This window comes from Triticum aestivum, chromosome 1D, assembly GCF_018294505.1.
Source record: "Triticum aestivum cultivar Chinese Spring chromosome 1D, IWGSC CS RefSeq v2.1, whole genome shotgun sequence".
Taxonomy (NCBI): domain Eukaryota; kingdom Viridiplantae; phylum Streptophyta; class Magnoliopsida; order Poales; family Poaceae; genus Triticum; species Triticum aestivum.
In genome coordinates, this window is record NC_057796.1 from 74857935 (window position 1) to 74874702 (window position 16768).

At 44.6% G+C, this 16768-nt stretch overlaps 1 pseudogene; it reads left to right on the forward strand.

Moving 5' to 3' along the window:
• LOC123157930 (protein FAR1-RELATED SEQUENCE 5-like) overlaps positions 1 to 15974 on the forward strand; it is a 30486-nt pseudogene extending 14512 nt beyond the window's left edge.
• Positions 15975 to 16768: the final 794 nt, after the last annotated feature.

Sequence of the window (16768 nt, forward strand, 5' to 3'; positions counted from 1 at the left end):
GGTACTTGTTGGGTTGGCGTATTTCGAGATTAGGATTTGTCACTCCAATTGTCGGAGAGGTATCTCTGGGCCCACTCGGTAATGCACATCACTATAAGCCTTGCAAGCATTGTGACTAATGATTTAGTTGCGGGATGATGTGTTATGGAACGAGTAAAGAGACTTGCCGGTAACGAGATTGAACTAGGTATCGAGATACCGACGATCAAATCTCGGGCAAGTAACATACCGGTGACAAAGGGAACAACGTATGTTGTTATGCGGTCTGACCGACAAAGATCTTCGTAGAATATGTGGGAGCCAATATGGGCATCCAGGTCCCGCTATTGGTTATTGACCGGAGACGTGTCTCGGTCATGTCTACATAGTTCTCGAACCCGTAGGGTCCGCACGCTTAACGTTACGATGATAGTTTTATTGAGTTTTGATGTACCGAAGGAGTTTGGAGTCCCGGATGAGAACGGGGATATGACAAGGAGTCTCGAAATGGCCGAGACGTAAAAATCGATATATTGGACGACTATATTCGGACTTCGGAAAGGTTCCGAGTGATTCGGGTATTTTTCGGAGTACCGGAGAGTTACGGGAATTCGTATTGGGCCTTAATGGGCCATACGGGAAAGGAGAGAAAGGCCTCAAAAGGTGGCCGCACCCCTCCCCATGGCCTGGTCCGAATTGGACTAGGGAAGGGGGGCGCACCCTTCCTTCTTTCTCCTTCCCCTTTCCCTTCTCCTACTCCCACAAGGAAAGGAGGAGTCCTACTCCCGGTGGGAGTAGGACTCCCCCCTATGGCGCGCCTCTCCCCTTGGCCGGCTGCCTCCCCCTTGCTCCTTTATATATGGGGGCAGGGGGGCACCCCAGAGACACAACAATTGATCCTTGAGATTTCTTAGCCGTGTGCGGTGCCCCCCTCCACCATATTACACCTAGATAATACCGTTGCGGAGCTTAGGCAAAGCCCTGCGTCGGTGGAACATCATCATCGTTACCACGCCGTCGTGCTGACGAAACTCTCCCTCAACACTTGGATCGGAGTTCGAGGGACGTCATCGAACTGAACGTGTGTAGAACTCGGAGGTGCCGTACGTTCGGTACTTGATCGGTCGGATCGTGAAGACGTACGACTACATCAACCGCGTTGTGATTACGCTTCCGCTGTCGGTCTACGAGGGTACGTGGACAACACTCTCCCCTCTTGTTGCTATGCATCACCATGATCTTGCGTGTGCGTAGGAATTTTTTTGAAATTACTACGTTCCCCAACAGTGGTATCAGAGCCTGGTTTTATGCGTTGATGCTATGCACGAGTAGAACACAAGTGAGTTGTGGGCGATATAAGTCATACTGCTTACCAGCATGTCATACTTTGGTTCAGCAGTATTGTGAGATGAAGCGGCCGGACCGACATTACGCGTACGCTTACGCGAGACTGGTTTCACCGTTGCGAGCACTCGTTGCTTAAAGGTGACTGGCGGGTGTCTGTCTCTCTCACTTTAGTTGAACCGAGTGTGGCTACGCCCGGTCCTTGCGAAGGTTAAAACAACATCAACTTGACAAACTATCATTGTGGTTTTGATGCGTAGGTAAGAACGGTTCTTGCTAAGCCCGTAGCAGCCACGTAAAACATGCAACAACAAAGTAGAGGACGTCTAACTTGTTTTTGCAGGGCATGTTGTGATGTGATATGGTCAAGACATGATGTGATATAATTTGTTGTATGAGATGATCATGTTTTGTAACCGAGTTATCGGCAACTGGCAGGAGCCATATGGTTGTCGCTTTATTGTATGAAATGCAATCGCCATGTAATAGTTTTACTTTATCACTAAGCGGTAGCGATAGTAGTAAAAGCAAAAGTTGGCGAGACAACAACGATACTACGATGGAGATCAAGGTGTCGCGCTGGTGACGATGGTGATCATGACGGTGCTTCGGAGATGGAGATCACAAGCACGGTGCTTCGGAGATGGAGATCACAAGCACAAGATGATGATGGCCATATCATATCACTTATATTGATTGCATGTGATGTTAATCCTTTATGCATCTTATCTTGCTTTGTTTGACGGTAGCATTATAAGATGATCCTTCACTAAATTATCAAAGTATAAGTGTTCTCCCTGAGTATGCACCGTTGCGAAAGTTCTTCGTGCTGAGACACCACGTGATGATCGGGTGTGATAGGCTCTACGTTCAAATACAACGGGTGCAAAACAGTTGCACACGCGGAATACTCAGGTTAAACTTGACGAGCCTAGCATATAACAGATATGGCCTCGGAACACGGAGACCGAAAGGTCGAGCGTGAATCATATAGTAGATATGATCAACATAGTGATGTTCACCGTTGAAACTACTCCATCTCACGTGATGATCGGACATGGTTTAGTTGATATGGATCACGTGATCACTTAGAGGATTAGAGGGATGTCTATCTAAGTGGGAGTTCTTAAGTAATATGATTAATTGAACTTAAATTTATCATGAACTTAGTCCTGATAGTATTTTGCAAATTATGTTGTAGATCAATAGCTCGCGTTGTTGCTTCCTTGTGTTTATTATTGATATGTTCCTAGAGAAAAATTATGTTGAAAGATGTTAGTAGCAAAGATGCGGATTGGATCCGTGATCTGAGGATTATCCTCATTGCTGCACAGAAAAATTATGTCCTTGATGCACCGCTAGGTGACAGACCTATTGCAGGAGCAGATGCAGACGTTATGAACGTTTGGCTAGCTCAATATGATGACTACTTGACAGTTTAGTGCACCATGCATAACGGCTTAGAATCGGGACTTCAAATACGTTTTGAACGTCATGGACCATATGAGATGTTCCAGGAGTTGAAGTTAATATTTCAAGCAAATACCCGAGTTGAGAGATATGAAGTGTCCAGCAAGTTCTATAGCTAAAAGATGGAGGAGAATTGCTCAACTAGTGAGCATGTGCTCAGATTGTCTGGGTACTACAATCGCTTGAATCAAGTGGGAGTTAATCTTCCAGATAAAATAGTGATTGACAGAATTCTCTAGTCACCATCACCAAGTTAGTAGAACTTCGTGATGAACTATAATATGCAAGGGATGACGAAAGTAATTCCCGAGCTCTTCGTGATGCTGAAATCGACTAAGGTAGAAATCAAGAAAAACATCAAGTGTTGATGGTTGACGAGACCACTAGTTTCAAGAAAAGGGCAAAGGGAAGAAGGGGAACTTCTAAAAGAACGGCAAGCAAGTTGCTACTCAAGTGAAGAAGCCCAAGTATGTACCTAAGCCTGAGACTAAGTGCTTCTACTGCAAAGGGACTGGTCACTGGAAGCGGAACTACCCCAAGTATTTGGTGGATAAGAAGGATGGCAAAGTGAACAAAGGTATATTGGATATACATGTTATTGATGTGTACTTACTAGTGTTTATAGCAACCCCACAGTATTTGATACTGGTTCAGTTGCTAAAGAGTAGTAACTCGAAAACGGGAGTTGCAGAATAAACAGAGACTAGTCAAAGGCGAGGTGACGATGTGTGTTGGAAGTAGTTCCAAGATTGATATGATCATCATCGCACACTCCCTATACTTTCGGGATTAGTGTTGAAACTAAATAAGTGTTATTTGGTGTTTGCGTTAAGCATGAATATGATTTGATCATGTTTATTGCAATACGGTTATTCATTTACGTTAGAGAACAATTGTTGTTCTGTTTACATGAATAAAAACCTTCTATGGTCATACACACCAACGAAAATGGTTTGTTGGATCTCGATCGTAGTGATACACATATTCATAATAATGAAGCCAAAAGATGCAAAGTTAATAATGATAGTGCAACTTATTTGTGGCACTGCCGTTTAGGTCATATTGGTGTAAAGCGCATGAAGAAAGTCCATACTGATGGGATTTTGGAATCAATTGATTATGAATCACTTGATGCTTGCGAACCATGCCTCATGGGCAAGATGACTAAAACGCCGTTCTCCAGAACTATGGAGAGAGCAACAGATTTGTTGGAAGTCATACATACAGATGTATGTGGTCCAATGAATATTGAGGCTCGTGGCGGATATCGTTATTTTCTCACCTTCACAGGTGATTTGAGCAGATATGGGTATATCTACTTGATGAAACACAAGTCTGAAACATTTGAAAAGTTCAAAGAATTTCAGAGTGAAGTGGAGAATCATCGTAATAAGAAAATAAAGTTTCTACGATCTGATCGTAGAGAAGAGTATTTAAGTTACGAGTTTGGCCTTCAGTTAAAACAATGTGAAATAGTTTCACTACTCACGCCACCTGGAACACCACAGCATAATGGTGTGTCCGAACGTCATAAACGTACTTTATTGGATATAGTGCAATCTATGATGTCTCTTACCAATTTACCACTATCGTTTTGGGGTTATACATTAGAGACTGCTACATTCACGTTAAATAGGGCACCATCAAAATCCGATGAGACGACGCCTTATGAACTGTGGTTTGGCAAGAAACCAAAGTTGTCGTTTCTTAAAGTTTGGGGTTGCGATGCTTATGTGAAAAAGTTTCATCCTGATAAGTTCAAACCCAAATCAGAGAAATGTGTCTTCATAGGCTACCCAAAGGAGACAGTTGGGTACACCTTCTATCACAGATACGAAGGCAAGACATTCGTTGCTTAGTATGGATCCTTTCTAGAGAAGGAGTTTCTCTCGAAAGAAGTGAGTGGGAGGAAAGTAGAACTTGATGAGGTAACTATACCTGCTCCCTTATTGGAAAGTAGTTCATCACAGAAACCAGTTTCTGAGACACCTACACCAATTAGTGAGGAAGTTAATGATGATGATCATGAAACTTCAGATCAAGTTATTACTGAACCTCGTAGATCAACCAGAGTAAGATCCGCACCAGAGTGGTACGGTAATCCTGTTCTGAAAGTTATGTTACTAGACCATGACGAACCTACGAACTATGAAGAAGCGATGGTGAGCCCAGATTCCGCAAAATGGCTTGAGGCCATGAAATCTGAGATGAGATCCATGTATGAGAACAAAGTGTGGACTTTGGTTGACTTGCCTGATGATCGGCAAGCAATTGAGAATAAATGGATTGTCAAGAGGAAGACGGACGCTGATAGTAGTGTTACTATCTACAAAGCTAGAATTGTCGCAAAAAGGTTTTTCGACAAGTTCAAGGTGTTGACTACGATGAGAATTTCTCACTCGTATCTATGCTTAAGTATGTCTGAATCATGTTAGCAATTGCCGCATTTTATGAAATATGACAAATGGATAAACAAAACTGCATTCCTTAATGGATTTATTAAAGAAGAGTTGTATATGATGCAACCAGAAGGTTTTGTCAATCCTAAAGGTGCTAACAAAATATGCAAGCTCCAGCGATCCATCTATGGACTGGTGCAAGCATCTTGGAGTTGGAATATACACTTTGATAAGTTGATCAAAGGATATAGTGTTATACAGACTTGCGGTGAAGCCTGTATTTACAAGAAAGTGAGTGGGAGCACTACAGCATTTCTGATAAGTATATGTGAATGACATATTGTTGATCGGAAATAATGTAGAATTATTCTGCAAAGCATAAAGGAGTGTTTGAAAGGAGTTTTTCAAAGAAAGACCTCGGCGAAGCTGCTTACATATTGAGCATCAAGATCTATAGAGATAGATGAAGACGCTTGATAAGTTTTTCAATGAGTACATACCTTAACAAGATTTTGAAGTAGTTCAAAATAGAACAGTCAAAGAAAGAGTTCTTGCCTGTGTTACAAGGTGTGAAATTGAGTAAAGACTCAAAGCCCGACCACGACAAAAGATAGAAAGAGAATGAAAGTCATTCCCTATGCCTTGGCCATAGGTTCTATAAAGTATGCCATGCTGTGTACCAGATATATTGTATACCCTACACTGTTTGGCAAGGGAGTACAATAGTGATCTAGGAGTAGAACACTGGACAACGGTCAAAATTATCCTTAGTGGAATAAGGATATGTTTCTCGATTATGGAAGTGACAAAAGGTTCGTCGTAAAGGGTTACGTCGATGCAAGTTTTGACACTAAATCTAGATGACTCTAAGTCTCGATCTAGATACATATTGAAAGTGGGAGCAATTAGCTAGAGTAGCTCCGTGCAGAGCATTATAGACATAGAAATTTGCAAAATACTTACGGATCTGAATGTGACAGACCTGTTGACTAAAATTATCTCCCACGTGTCGAGGCACGACTTAGAGGCATAACCGCATTGTGGTTTTGTCGCAAGAAGGGTCATCTTCACACAATCCCATGTAATGAACAAGAATGGGATAAAGAGTTGGCTTACAATCGCCACTTCACACAATACATAAATGAATTCATACATCAATCAGAGTACACATATAGATCCGACTACGGAACCAAAAGAAAAGAAGACAACCCCAAATGCTAGATCCCCGATCGTCCCAACTGGGCTCCACTACTGGTCATCCGGAAAAGAAACATAGTAACAGCCACGTTCCTCGTCGAACTCCCACTTGAGCTCGGTTGCGTCATCTGCACTGGTATCGTCGGCACCTGCAACTGTTTTGGTAGAATCTGTGAGTCACGAGGACTCAGCAATCTCACACCCGCGAGATCAAGACTATTTAAGCTTATAGGAAAGGATGGGGTAACGAGGTGGAGCTGCAGCAAGCACTAAGCATATATGGTGGCTAACATACGCAAATAAGAGCGAGAAGAGGAGCAACGGAACGGTCGTCAACTAGTAATGATCAAGAAGTGATCCTGAACTCCTACTTACGTCAAACATAACCCAGAAACCGTGTTCACTTCCCGAACTCCGCCGAGAAGAGACCATCACGGCTACACACGCGGTTGATGCGTTTAATTAAGTCGAGTGTCAAGTTCTCTACAACCGGATATTAACAAATTCCCATCTGCCACATAACCGCGGGCACGGCTTTCGAAAGATAATACCCTGCAGAGGTGTCCCAACTTAGCCCATTATAAGCTCTCACGGTCAATGAAGGATAAACCTTCTCCCGGGAAGACCCGACCAGTCTCGGAATCCCGGTTACAAGACATTTCGACAATGGTAAAACAAGACCAGCAAAGCCGCCCGAATGTGCCGACAAATCCCGATAGGAGCTGCACATATCTCGTTCTCAGGGCACACCGGATGAGCAGTCCGTACAACTAAAACCAGGCCTCAAGTTTCCCCGAGGTGGCGCTGCAAAGGGCTCTAGTTTGGACCAACACTCGGAGGAGCACCGGCCCGGGGGGGGGGGGGGTTAAAATAAAGATGACCCTTGAGTCTGCAGAACCCAAGGGAAAAGGGGATAGGTGGTAGGAAATGGTAAAACCAAGGTTGGGCCTTGCTGGAGGAGTTTTATTCAAAGCGAACTGTCAAGGGGGTCCCATAAATCACCCAACCGCGTAAAGAACGCAAAATCAAGGAACATAACATCGGTATGACGGAAACTAGGGCGGCAAGAGTGGAACAAATCACCAGGCATAAGGCCGAGCCTTCCACCCTTTACCAAGTATATAGATGCATTAATTAAATAAGAGATATTGTGATATCCCAACATAAACATGTTCCAACATGGAGCAATCTTCAACTTCACCTGCAACTAGCAACGCTATAAGAAGGGCTGAGAAAAAGCGGTAACTTAGCCAAACAACGGTTTGCTAGGAAAAGATGGTTAGAGGCTTGAGATGGCAATGTGGGAGGCATGATATAGCAAGTGGTAGGTAGCGCATCATGGCAATAGAACGTCAACTAGCAAAGCAAAGATAGAAGTGATTTCGAGGGTATGGTCATCTTGCCTGCAAGGTTCTTAGAGTTGTCGAAAGCTTGATCCTCGTAAGCGTACTCAACAGGTTCCTCGTTCACGAACTCGTCTCCCGGCTCTACCCACAGCAAGAACACAAGCAATGGAACCACAATCAATCACGGGAAATGCACAAGCAACATGATGCAAAACATGTATGATATGCGAGATGTGATATGCGATGCATATGCGTGCTCTGGAAGAAAAATGATGAACAAGGCAGTAACTTGGCAAACCAAGCATGCCACTGGAAAGATGAGATGATTTCGGTCGAAATCGATATAAAGATCACTGGTAACGAATGCACGGTTTGCAAATGGCAAGCAAAACAAGAATGACACGATTCTGCGATTAACAGCATGATAGCACATAAAATGCATCAAGTAGCTATGCTACAGCACTCCAACATACCAACAAAGAATATGGCAGTAATCTACAGGAGATGCTTGACAAAAGATGAACACTGAGCTACGGCTAGATCACAACATAACAGGTTCAAACAAGCATGGCAAAAGTGCAAAAGATATCAGGTTCACAGACTTGGTGAAATTACTGGATATGGCAGAAACAGCATCAGGTAGCAATGTTCAGAGTAAGAAATCAACATGCTATAGGAACTGAAAATAACAAAACAAGGCATGTCATTAATTTAATAAATGCATAGAACAAAAGTCCCTTAATGACGATGAGCCAAAAAGGACCAGAAGATATGATGGCAACCATGTAAACATAGCAAGTTTCGTTAACAGGTTTCAGACTTGGCAGAAAACAGAGCATGGCAGAAACAGTAATACGAAGGCATCTTTGTGAGCTTGATGCACTCATCACAAAGCAACGCATGACAAAACAAGCATACCTAAAGCAATATGTAATGTTTATGAAGCTATCCATGGCAAGAGCAAATACATAGCATGTATGAAACAACTACAACAACCTTGGCAAAATTGAATAACACGTAAACAATCTGCCAGGAACATTTTATAGCAAAAGTAGAGCAAGATTGAGTCATGCTAGGGCACTCCATAATTGCAAACAAGGGACTGAATGGATAGAGCACAACTATATCTACAAAACATCCTTACTGAACATCTCCAAAAGGAGCATGGATCTCTCTGTAGACACATGGATACATAGCAACAAAATAACAGCAGTCACAGACAGTAAAATTACTAAGTCCCTGAAATCAGAAACATCACGAAGCCTAGTTTGCATGCTTGTGCTAGTCACCACAGAGATCACAAAAATACATGGCATACATCTCTGTAAATATGGCATGGCATACATCAAAACACATGTAGAGCTCATGCCCATAAGGTGCACACAACAAATGCAACAAAAATAACAAATCCTCAAGTTCTGATAAGTAACAGCAGTTAACAGCAATTAGCACTCTTGAACCAGAGATTTGGGCATCAAGATGGACTCAAATGAACATGTCACAATGGAACAAAGTGAAGAGGATCTCGAGGCAAACATTTTGATATATTACACGCACGAAATAGAGCTATATACAGAGAGTTATGATGCAATGAACAGGAGCATATATGATGAAAACTCTAGGACTTGGGGAAATTTAGACCTCGCGGGAACCGGGACGAGGAGGGTCTGGGACGAGGAGGTCCAAGGCGGGGCGGCGCGTTTGGTTGCTGGAGTGGGTGGATCTCATCCACCCGGGCGGCGGCGGTGTGAAGGCGACGGAGGGCGGCGGCCACGGGCGGCTCCGGCGAGCCCGATGGCTCCGGCGGCGCGGGGCGCCCGGGACGCGAGCGGGAGGCGCTGGCGGCGGGGACGGGGAGGCGCGGGCGGCGCGCGGACGAGCAAGGGCGACGGCGGCCATGGAGGCAAGGCGAGGTGCGGCGGCGGCGAGGCGCACCGGGCTTTGGGAACATTTTGCGACAATTCGAGCTTTGTAGATAGTAACACTACTATCAGCGTCCGTCTTCCTCTTGAAGATCCATTTATTCTCAATGGCTCGTGGATCATCGAGAAAGTCAATCAAAGTCCATACTTTGTTCTCATACATGGATCCCATCTCAGATTTCATGGGCTCAAGCCATTTCGCGGAATCTGGGCTCATCATCGCTTGCTCATAGTTCGTAGGTTCGTCATGGTCTAGTAACATGACTTCTAGAAAAGGATTACCGTACCACTCTGGTGCAGACCGTCCTCTGGTTGACCTACGAGGTTCGGTAGTAACTTGATCTGAAGTTTCATGATCATCATCATTAGCTTCCTCACTAATTGGTGTAGGAATCACTGGACTGATTTCTGTGATGAACTACTTTCCAATTCGGGAGAAGGTACAATTACCTCATCAAGTTCTACATTCCTCCCACTCACTTTTTTTGAGAGAAACTTCTTCTCTAGAAAGGATACATTCTTAGCAACGAATATCTTGCCTTCAGATCTGTGATAGAAGGTGTACCCAACAGTTTCCTTTCGGTATCCTATGAAGACACATTTCTCCAATTTGGGTTCGAGCTTATCAGGTTGGAGTTTTTCACATAAGCATCGCAGCCCCAAACTTTAAGAAACGACAGCTTAGGTTTCTTGCTAAACCACAGTTCATAAGGTGTCATCTCAATGGACTTAGATGGTGCCCTATTTAACGTGAATGCAGCTATCTCTAATGCATAACCCCAAAACGATAGCAGTAAATCAGTAAGAGACATCATAGATCGCAACATATATAATAAAGTACGGTTATGACGTTCGGACAAACCATTACGCTTTGGTGTTCCAGGTGGCGTGAGTTGCGAAAGTATTCCACATTGTTTCAAATGAAGATCAAACTCATAACTCAAATATTCACCTCCACGATCAGATCGTAGAAACTTTATTTTCTTGTTACGATGATTTTCCACTTCACTCTGAAATTCTTTGAACTTTTCAAATGTTTCATACTTATATTTCATCAAGTAGATATACCCATATCTGCTCAAATCATCTGTGAAGTTCAGAAAATAACGATACCCGCCGCGAGCCTCCACACTCATCGGACCGCATACATCAGAATGTGTTATTTCCAATAAGTTAGTTGCTCGCTCCATTGTTCCGGAGAACGGAGTCTTAGTCATCTTGCCCATGAGGCATGGTTCGCAAGCATCAAGCGATTCATAATCAAGTGATTCCAAAAGTCCATCAGCATGGAGTTTCTTCATGCGTTTTACACTAATATGACCTAAACGGCAGTGCCACAAATAATTTGCACTATCATTATTAACTTTGCATCTTTTGGCTTCAATATTATTAATATGTGTATCACTACGATCGAGATTCAATAAACCATTTATATTAAGTGTATGACCATAGAAGGTTTTATTCATGTAAACAGAACAACTATTATTCTTTGACTTAAATGAATAACCGTATTGCAATAAACATGATCCAATCATATTCATGCTCAACACAAACACCAAATAACATTTATTATAGGTTCAACACTAATCTCGAAGGTAAAAGGAGTGTGCGATGGTGATCTTATCAATCTTGGAATCATTTCCAATACACATCGTCACCTCGTCCTTAACTAGTCTCTATTTGTCTTGCAACTCCTGTTTTCGAGTTACTATTCTTAGCAACTGAACCAGTATCAAATACCGAGGGGTTGCTATAAACACTAGTAAAGTACACATCAATAACATGTATATCAAATATACCTTTGTTCACTTTTGCCATCGTCTTTATCCGCCAAGTATCTAGGGTAGTTCCACTTCCAGTAACCATTTCCTTTGCAGTAGAAGCACTCAGTTCCAGGCTTGGGTCTAGCTTTGGGCTTCTTCACGGGAGTAGCAACTTGCTTGCTATTCTTCTTGAAGTTCCCTTCTTTCCCTTGCCCCTTTTCTTGAAACTAGTGGTCTTGTTAACCATTAACACTTGATGCTATTTCTTGATTTCTACCTTCGTTGATTTCTGCATTGCGAAGAGCTTGGGAATCGTTTTCGTCATGTCCCTTGCATATTATAGTTCATCACTAAGTTCTAGTAACTTGGTGATAGTGACTAGAGAACTCTGTCAATCACTATCTTATCTGGAAGATTACCTCCCACTTGATTCAAGCGATTGTAGTACCCAGACATTCTGAGCACATGCTCACTAGCTGAGCTGTTCTCCTCCATCTTGTAGGCAAAGCACTTGTTAGAGGTCTCATACCTCTTAACACGGGCATGACTCTGAAATATCATTTTCAGCTCTTGGAACATCTCATATGTTTCATGGCGTTCAAAACATTTTTGAAGTCCCGGTTCTAAGCTGTAAAGCATGGTGCACTAAACTATCAAGTAGTCATCATACCGAGCTTTGTCAAATGTTCATAACATCTGCATTTGCTCCTGCATTTGGTCTGTCACCTAGTGGTGCATCAAGGACATAATTCTTCTGTGCACAATGAGGATAATCCTCAGATCACGGACCAAGTCCGCATCATTGCTACTATCATCTTTCAACTTATTTTTCTCTAAGAGCATATCAAAAATAAACGGGGAACTACATCGCGAGCTATTGATCTACAACATAGTTTGCAAATACTATCAGGACTAAGTTCATGATAAATTAAAGTTCAATTAATCATATTACTTAAGAACTCCCACTTAGATAGACATCCCTTTAGTCATCTAAATGATCACGTGATCCAAATCAACTAAACCATGTCCGATCATCATGTGAGATGGAGTAGTTTTCAATGGTGAACATCACTATGTTGATCATATCTACTATATGATTCATGTTCGACCTTTCGGTCTCAGTGTTCCGAGGTCATATTTGCATATGCTAGGCTCGTCAAGTTTAACCCGAGTATTCTGCGTGTGCAGAACTGGCTTGCACCTGTTGTATGTGAACGTAGAGCTTATCACACACGATCATCACGTGGTGCCTCGGCACGACGAACTGTAGCAATGGTGCATACTCAGGGAGAACACTTATACCTTGAAATTTAGTGAGGGATCATTGTCGGTGTCAAAACCGGCCGATCTCGGGTAGGGGGTCCCGAACTGTGCGTCTGTGGATCGAAGGTAACATGAGGCGGGGGACACGATGTTTACCCGGGTTCGAGCCCTCTTAATAGAGGTAATACCCTACTTCCTGCTTGATTGACTTGGATGAATATGAAGATTACAAGAGTTGTTCTACCTCGAAATCGCAATGGCCAAACCCTAGATGTCTAGCCTGTATGATTATGATCGCCCTACACACTAAACCCTCCGGTTTACATAGACACTGGAGGGGGCTAGGGTTGCACAAGGTCGGTTTACAGCAGAAGGAAACTACACATCCGGATGTCAAGCTTGCCATCCACACAAAGGAGAGTCCCAACTGGACACGGGGGAAGGTCCTCGATCTTGCATCTTCACATCCCATCAATCCGGCCCATATCACATAGCCCGGACCCCCAGGACCCCCTAGTCTAGGACTCCCTCGGTAGCCCCCGAACCAGGCTTCAATGACGATGTGTCCGGCGCGCAGATTGTCTTCGGCATTGCAAGGCGGGTTCCTCCTCCGAATACTCCAAAGCAATTTGAACAAAAGAACCATATCCGAATTTTCAACGATGACGCAATATACGGCTTTTATATCTTCGGTTCCGTTAGGTGGGCCCTCCATGATACTCCGGACAGCTTTGGCTTCATGTTAAATATCATATCCTTCGGCTTCTACACTACCGTCGCCTCGACTTCCACGTGTCAGTCGAATATGAAGGGTCCAAGTGTTTTTATAGATAACACCCTGACGGCATGGGGGAAGGCGTCTATTTAAAGAGATTGGATCTCAGATGCCATTCCAAACCAGGCAAAAATCCTTAGAGCTGGCCAGAGAACCGCGCAAACATGGTTGGCGCTCCCAGTTCTTCCTCACGCCCCACGACCCTCAAAAAGGTGATTGGGAGAGCTACTCGGTCTCCCACGCCTAGTTGACCAAGCTCCAGACGCAGGGATATCTTCCTCCCGCGGACCTGGTTCCCGTTCGGGCGGGATTAACTTCCATAAATGGCGAAGCGCTGGTGGAAAATTTCCCCAATCCCACTGAAGGGGAGCGAGTGTGCTTCGTTTCCTTCCTACTAAGAGGCATTGGATTCCCAATCCACCCTTTCCTATGAGGTCTCCTGGAGTACTATGGCCTCCAGCTGCACAATCTCACGTCAGGCTCCATTCTGCACATCGCGGGTTTCGTTGGTCTTTGTGAGCTGTTCGCAGGCTGCGAGGCCCATTTTGAATTATGGAGGAAACTTTTCTGCCTCGCTCCCCGCTCCCAAAAGGGATCTATATTTGAGGTGGGCGGTGCCGAAGTATGGCGTATAGCCTGGACAGGATACCTGTCTGGCACTATGAAGATGGCATCCGAAGAGTGGCCCTCAGAGTGGTTTTATATTGAAGACGTTGTTCTTCCAGACCCAATCCGACGAGGCCTTCCCGAATTTTCCAACGCTCTGTTAAAGAAGCACCACAGCTGGCGCCCCCGGAGCCTCGAAGAGGAAGATAGTGCGGAGATTAAGAAGTTAATGAGCAAGATAAAGATACTCGTCCAATCCGGACTATCTATAATTGAGGTAATGGCGATTTCAATAACGCGAGGCGTTCAACCACTTTAATCCAGAGGACTCCCCATGTGGCACTACGACGGGGAAGATGACACGTCACGCTGTGGGCGCAAAGGTCCAGACAACTTTGCCGCCTTGGCTGCCATGTTGGCTGATCTTTATAGAGGGGGGAAAGAAGATTTTACTTACCTTAAGTGCCGAGAGGGCTTTTCCATGTACAACCCTCCTAGCTTGGTGAGCTTTTGCTCCGTAACCTTACTCAATCCTCTTCCTGAGTCGCACCTAGTTTGGACTTTAATCTGACTATTTTTAACAGGAATGGAGAAAGGTTGTCGCGGGCATCTATAGCCCCGCTCCGCAGGCGGAGGACCATATTCGAGACCTGGATCCCGGATTTGAAGAGGATCCGGACATATTTATAGAGTTCAAGGAGGGGGTATTTTATCAGGCGAGCTACAACGGCACAGAAGTGGCCATCACAGCCGATTATCCCGGCCTTCTCCCCTCCTCCCACGTAAGTGCCCAGGAGACATCTTTTCAACAAGAGCCTTCCCGTTGCGCCTCACCCACCGCACTACCTCATCCTCCAAAGGGGCGGCGCTCGTCCCGCCAAACCACATCGAAGGCGCCCTCCAAGAAGGCGACGCTCTCGCAGGGCGAGTCTTTGAAAAGAAAGACGGGCAGTGATACCATCGAGCCCCCTCGTCAACCGAAGAGGTAGAATTTTCAACCTGCACTTGGCAAATATCATGGATTGTAATGTGCTTCGCTGTGTTATATTTCAGGAAGAGCGTACACCGAACCATATCCGGGGACCTCGTCGGCCATGCATCGGCCAATCCGGCCCCGGACCCTGCCACTAGTACTAGGGTTGGTACGGGTGTCATGCCGGATAGTCATCTCCACGAGGATTCGGATAATGTATCCGTCACCAATTCTGAACTGGAGAGCGCTATGGTCCATCGGCGGCGAAAAGAGGCCATGCGCGACCCAAGCTTCACTGAAGAGGCGTTCAATGCCTTCAGCTCTGCGGATACATACATCCGGGCTGCTCGAGATGGACTTGCCGGAGCTACACATCAGCTTGCAAAGGAAATGCGGGTAAGGCTTCGTTTAGCTTCAATAATCCCGTGCACCAGTAGCCCCCGAGACTAAAAGCAGTTGACACAACAGATTTGAGGATCGTTGTATAATTAGGTTCTTACGGAGAAGAACAACATGCTGTCTCAGGAGCTTGAAAAGTGTCGGACCCAGCTAACTGCTGTTACTGCCGAACTGGAGAAATCCAAGAAGGCACCGGCTGGTAATGTCGACTACTGTCCGAAAATACGATTATGTGCTTAGCGTGTTTTAACAGAAGCATTGTTGTGTTTACAGCAACAGGATCGTCGGATCAGCTGGAAGAGAAACTAAGGGCCGCGCAGGCGGATAAACAACATGCCGAAAGGCAAGAAGCCGCCGGTCAACGTATACTGACACGGACCAGGGATGAGAAGAACAAGCTTCAGGATGCCAATACCAAGCAAGCCGAAGAGCTGAAGGACATCCGAGCCCAACTGGCGGATGCCTTGAAAGAGAACAGAAAGCTGAAAGGTGACATATTCATTATGCTTTTTAACCTTACTTTCGTACAGTCCCCTAATGGGAAGTTTTAACAAGTTTGTTTCTGGAGGTGTGCTGATTGGGCGGCCCGAAGGAGAGGTGTCCAGATTTTAGGGTGATATGCTACAAGAGTTGTCCAAAGTGCATGAGCAAGCCCAGAAGGCAATGGGGAGCATTGCGAAGGCTTTATGGCCAACCGATTCTCCTCCAGGAAGTATGGAGGAACTCATGAATTTATTCAAGGGATATCGTCGCCGCTTTGGGCTATGGAAGATATCAGCATGCCGAGAAGGCGCAAGAGAGGCCTGGGCTATGGTGAAAACGTGGTACACTGGTCTTGATCCGAATCATATGGCCCGGGTCGGGCCTCGGGGACCAGATGGACAGGAAATTCCTACTAGTTTGGTGTATGACCAAGTAAAGATAGCCACCAAGTTTTCACAACAAGAATGTAAACTAGACAACCTGTTAGATGGTCTAGAGGAGGAAGAAGTTGTCGAGTCCAAGTAGTAATGTACTTTTATCGGCAAACGAATCTCCAGCCGAATTATAAAACGATTGTCATGGCAGAACGTCTGCTTTTTCCTCTGAAACCCAAGGTTTGGGGTGTTTCCGAATACTATACCGTAGGTAAACACCAAAGTTTGTTTGGAAACTAGACGGTCTGGTCATAGTTGCTTGAACAGACAAGTTGTATTCGGGGAGTTATGATATATTACATTAGATTGTAAGAAACATCTTCCAGAGAGAATAGTTCTGTTAAGGGTTCCTCTCCCTGGGCCAGCATGTGTTGTTTTGCATGCTTAAGCTGTGATGCTAAAAATCACAGTACAC